General features: G+C 41.5%; 1 non-coding gene across 1 annotated transcript; it reads left to right on the top strand.

Annotated features, from left to right (window-relative positions):
• Positions 1–4,815: 4,815 nt before the first annotated feature.
• LOC112724806 (small nucleolar RNA R71) lies at positions 4,816–4,922 on the top strand. The gene has a single exon (XR_003163951.1). It is a non-coding gene; the product is annotated as a small nucleolar RNA R71 (small nucleolar RNA).
• Positions 4,923–5,373: the final 451 nt, after the last annotated feature.

Here is a 5,373-nt window from a genome sequence, read left to right as displayed (position 1 = left end):
ATATCAATGAAACATAGCTCCAATCAGATGAGCGGGACTTGTAGCTTTTTGCCTCTTGAATAGCTTTGGCATCTCACTTTATCCATTGAAGTTCAGAATGATTGGCATCTATAGAAACTCAGAGTTCAGATAGTGTTATTGATTCTCCTAGTTCAGTATGTTGATTCTTGAACACAGCTACTTTATGAGTCTTGGCCGTGGCCCTAAGCACTTTGTTTTCCAGTATTACCACCAGATACATAAATGCCACAGACACATAACTGGGTGAACCTTTTCAGATTGTGACTCAGCTTTGCTAAAGTCCCCAATTAGAGGTGTCCAGGGTTCTTAAGTACACTCTTCTTTTGCTTTGGACCTTGACTTTAACCACTCAGTCTCAAGTTTTCACTTGACACCTTCACGCCACAAGCACATGGTTAGGGACAACTTGGTTTAGCCGCTTAGGCTAGGATTTTATTCCTTTAGGCCCTCCTATCCACTGATGCTCAAAGCTTTGGGATCCTTTTTATTACCCTTGCCTTTTGGTTTTAAGGGTTATTGGCTTTTTGCTCTTGCCTTTTGGTTTTAAGAGCTTTTGGCTTTTTCTGCTTGCTTTTTCTTTTTCTATTTTTTTTTTTTGCCATTTTTTTCTGCAAGCTTTGTATTCACTGCTTTTTCTTGCTTCAAGAATTATTTTTATGATTTTTCAGATTATCAAATAACATGTCTCCTTGTCATCATTCTTTCAAGAGCCAACATATTTAACCTTCATAAACAACAACTTCAAAAGACATATGCACTGTTCAAGCATTCATTCAGAAAACAAAAAGTATTGTCACCACATCAATATAATTAAACTAAGTTCAAGGATAAATTCGAAACTCATGTACTTCTTGTTCTTTTGAATTAAAAACATTTTTCATTTAAGAGAGGTAATGGATTCATAGGACATTCATAACTTTAAGACAAAGTTACTAAACACTAATGATCATGTAATAAGACACTAACATAGATAAACACTTAACATAAAGAAAATGAAAAATAGAAAATTTGAGAACAAGGAATGAGTCCACCTTAGTGATGGTGGCGTTTTCTTCTTGATGTACCAATGGTGTCCTTGAGCTCTTCTATGTCTCTTCCTTGTCTTTGTTGCTCCTCCCTCATTGCTCTTTGATCTTCTCTAATTTCATGGAGGATGATTGAGTGCTCTTGATGTTCCACCCTTAGTTATCCCATGTTGGAACTCAGTTCTCCTAGGGAGGTGTTGATTTGCTCCCAAAAGTTCTGTGGAGGAAAGTGCATCCCTTGAGGTATCTCAGGGATTTCTTGATGATGAGCTTCCTCACGTGTTTCCTGAGCTCCATGAGTGGGCTCTCTTGTTTGCTCCATCCTTTTCTTAATGATGGGCTTCTCTTCCTCAATGGGAATGTCTCCTTCTATGAAAGCTCCAGCTGAGTAACATAGATGGCAAATAAGATGAGGGAAAGCTAGCCTTGCCAAGGGGGAGGGCTTTTCGGCTATTTTGTAGAGTTCAAGGGAGATGACTTCATGAACTTCTACTTCCTCTTCAATCATGATGCTATAAATCATGATGGCTCGATCCACAGTAACTTCAGATCGGTTGCTAGTGGGAATGATGGAGCGTTGGATGAACTCCAACCATCCTCTAGCCACAGGCTTGAGGTCCAGTCTTCTAAGTTGAACCGGTTTGCCTTTTGAGTCAATCTTCCATTGAGCTCCTTCCACATATATGTCCATGAGGACTTGGTCCAACCTTTGATCAAAGTTGACCCTTCTAGTGTAGGGGTGTGCATCTCCTTGCATCATAGGCAAGTTAAACGCCAACTTCACATTTTCCGGACTAAAATCTAAGTATTTCCCCCAAACCATGGTGAGATAATTCTTTGGGTTCGGGTTCTTACTTTGATCATGGTTCCTAGTGATCCATGCATTATCATAGAACTCTTGAACCATTAGAATTCCGACTTGTTGGATGGGGTTTGTTAGAACTTCCCAACCTCTTTTTTGGATTTCATGTCGGATTTCCGGATACTCATTTCTCTTGAGTTTGAAAGGGACCTCGGGGATCACCTTCTTCTTGGCCACAACATCATAGAAGTGGTCTTGATGGGCTTTGGAGATGAATCTTTCCATCTCCCATGACTCAGAGGTGGAAGCTTTTGTCTTCGCTTTCCCTTTTCTAGAGGATTCTCCGGTCTTAGGTGCCATGGTAATGGAGAAACAAAAAGCTTTATGCTTTTACCATACCAAACTTAGAATATTGCTCGCCCTCGAACAAGAAAAGAAAGAATAAATGAAGAAGAAGAAGAAATGGAGGAGAGGGAGAGAGAGATGTGTTTCGGCCAAGAAGGGGAGGAGGGGGTTGTGTTGTGTGAAATTGAAGAAGAATGGAAGGGTTTATATAGTGAAGGGAGAGGGGTTAGGTTCGGCCATTTAGGGTGGGTTTGGGTGGGAAAGTGATTTTGAATTTTGAAGGTAGGTGGGGTGTATGAAGTAGGTTTATGGGGAAGAGTAGGTGGATGTGAGTGGTGAATAGGTAATAGGGAAGAGAGCTTGAGGTGATTGGTGAAGGGTTTTGGGGAAGGGTGTTTATTGGGAAGAGAGGATGAACATTGAGAAGAGGGAAGAGTATGAGTGGAGGTAGGTGGGGATCCTGTGGGGTCCACAGATCCTGAGGTGTCAAGGAATTGCATCCCTGCACCAATTAGGCATGTAAAATGCCTTTGCATGCAATTCTGGCGTTTAAACGCCGAATTGGTGCTTGTTCTGGGCGTTCAGCGCCCAGATGCAGCATGTTTCTGGCGTTGAACGCCAGTTCTATGCTTGTTTCTGGCGTTCAGCGCCAGCTTTCCTCAGTGTGTATTTCTGGTGTCTGAACGCCAGGATGCTACTTGTTTTGGGCGTTCAATGCCAGATCCATGCTCTGTTCTGGTGTTGAACGCCAGCCAGATGCTCCTTACTGGCGTTTAAACGCCAGTAAGTCCTTCCTCCAGGGTGTGATTTTTCTTCTGCTGTTTTTTATTCTGTTTTTTATTTTTCTATTTATTTTGTGACTCCACATGATCATGAACCTAATAAAACATGAAAGAACAACAAAATAAAAATAAAATTAGATAAATAAAAATTGGGTTGCCTCCCAACAAGCGCTTCTTTAATGTCAATAGCTTGACAGTGGGCTCTCATGGAGCCTTACAGATGTTCAGAGCATTGTTGAGACTCCCCAACACCAAACTTAGAGTTTGACTGTGGGGGCTCTGGTTGACTCTGTTTTGAGAGAAGCTTACTGTGCCTCTTTTCCATGTTTACAGAAGGATGACCTTGAGTTTTAAATACAAGGGAGTCCTCATTCAATTGAAGAACTAGTTTGCCTCTGTCAACATCAATCACAGCTCTTGCTGTGGCTAGGAAGGGTCTTCCAAGGATGATGGATTCATCCTCATCCTTCCCAGTATCTAGGATTATGAAATCAGCATGGATGTAAAGGCCTGCAACCTTTACTAGCATGTCCTCTACTTGTTCATAAGCCTCTTTTCTTGAATTGTCTGCCATCTCTAATGAGATTCTAGCAGCTTGCACCTCAAAGATTCCAAGTTTCTCCATTATAGAGAGTGGCGTGAGGTTTATTCCTGACCCAAGGTCACATAGAGCCTTCTCAAAGGTCATGGTGCCTATGATACAGGGTATTAGGAACTTTCCAGGATCCTGTTTCTTCTGAGGCAATCTCAATTGATCCAATGCATTTAGTTCATTGGTGAACAGGGGAGGTTCATCTCCCCAAGTCTCATTACCAAATAAATTGGCATTCAGCTTCATGATTGCACCAAGGAACTTGGCAACTTGCTTTTTAGTAACATCCTCATTATCTTCTGAAGAGGAATACTCATCAGAGCTCATGAAGGGCGTAAGGAGGTTTAATAGAATCTCTATGGTCTCTAGATAAGCCTCAGAGTCCTTTGGTTCCTCAAAGGGAAACTCCTTATTGATCACTGGACGTCCCAGGAGGTCTTCCTCACTGGGATTCACGTCCTTCCCTTCCTCTCTAGGTTCGGCCATGTTGACTATGTCAATGGCCTTGCACTTTCCTTTTGGATTTTCTTCTGTATTGCTTGGGAGAACACTAGGAGGGGTTTCAGTGACCTTCTTACTCAGCTGGCCCACTTATGCCTCCAAATTTCTAATGGAGGACCTTGTTTCATTCATGAAACTCAGAGTGGCCTTAGATAGATCAGAGACTAAGTTTGCTAAATTAGAGGTACTTTGTTCAGAGTTCTCTGTCTGTTGTTGAGTGGATGATGGAAAAGGCCTGCTATTGCTAAACCTGTTTCTTCCACCATTATTAAAGCCTTGTTGAGGCTTTTGTTGATCCTTCCATGAGAGATTTGGATGATTTCTCCATGAGGGGTTATAGGTGTTTCCATATGGTTCACCCATGTAATTCACCTCTGCTATTGCAGGGTTCTCAGGATCATAAGCCTCTTCTTCAGAAGATGCCTCTTGAGTACTGTTGGATGCAGCTTGCATTCCATTCAGACTCTGAGAAATCATATTGACTTGCTGAGTCAATATTTTATTCTGAGCCAATATGGCATTCAGAGTATCAATTTCAAGAACTCCTTTCTTCTGAGGCGTCCCATTACTCACAGGATTCCTCTCAGAAGTGTACATGAACTGGTTATTAGCAACCATGTCAATGAGTTCTTGAGCTTCTGCAGGCGTTTTCTTTAGGTGAATGGATCCACCTGCAGAAGTATCCAATAACATCTTAGCTAATTCAGACAGACCATCATAGAATATATCCAGGATGGTCCATTCTGAAAGCATGTCAGAAGGACACTTTTGGTCAGTTCCTTGTATCTCTCCCAAGCTTCATAGAGGGATTCACCTTCTTTCTGTCTGAAGGTTTGAACATCCACTCTAAGCTTACTCAGCTTTTGAGGAGGAAAGAACTTGGCTAAGAAAGCCTTGACCAGCTTATCCCAAGAGTTCAGGCTATCTTTAGGTTGAGAATCCAACCATATTCTAGCTCTGTCTCTCACAGCAAAAGGGAAAAGCATGAGCCTATAGACTTCAGGATCTACTCCATTAGTCTTAACATTATCACATATCTGCAAGAATTCAGTTAAGAACTGAAAAGGATCTTCAGATGGAAGTCCATGAAACTTGCAATTTTGTTGCATCAAAGAAACTAATTGAGGTTTAAGCTCAAAGTTGTTTGCTCCAATGGTAGGAATTGAGATGCTTCTTCCATGTAAATTGGAATTAGGTGCAGTGAAGTCACCAAGCATCCTCCTTGCATTATTATTATTTTCGGCTGCCATCTCTTCTTTCTGTTCGAAAATTGCTGTAAAGTTGTCTCTGGATTGTTGTATTCTA

Source organism: Arachis hypogaea, chromosome 11 (genome assembly GCF_003086295.3).
Source record: "Arachis hypogaea cultivar Tifrunner chromosome 11, arahy.Tifrunner.gnm2.J5K5, whole genome shotgun sequence".
In the NCBI taxonomy this organism is placed as follows: Eukaryota; Viridiplantae; Streptophyta; class Magnoliopsida; order Fabales; family Fabaceae; genus Arachis; species Arachis hypogaea.
The sequence above is the reverse complement of the archived record's forward strand: the minus strand, read 5'-3'. Positions and strand labels throughout refer to the sequence as shown.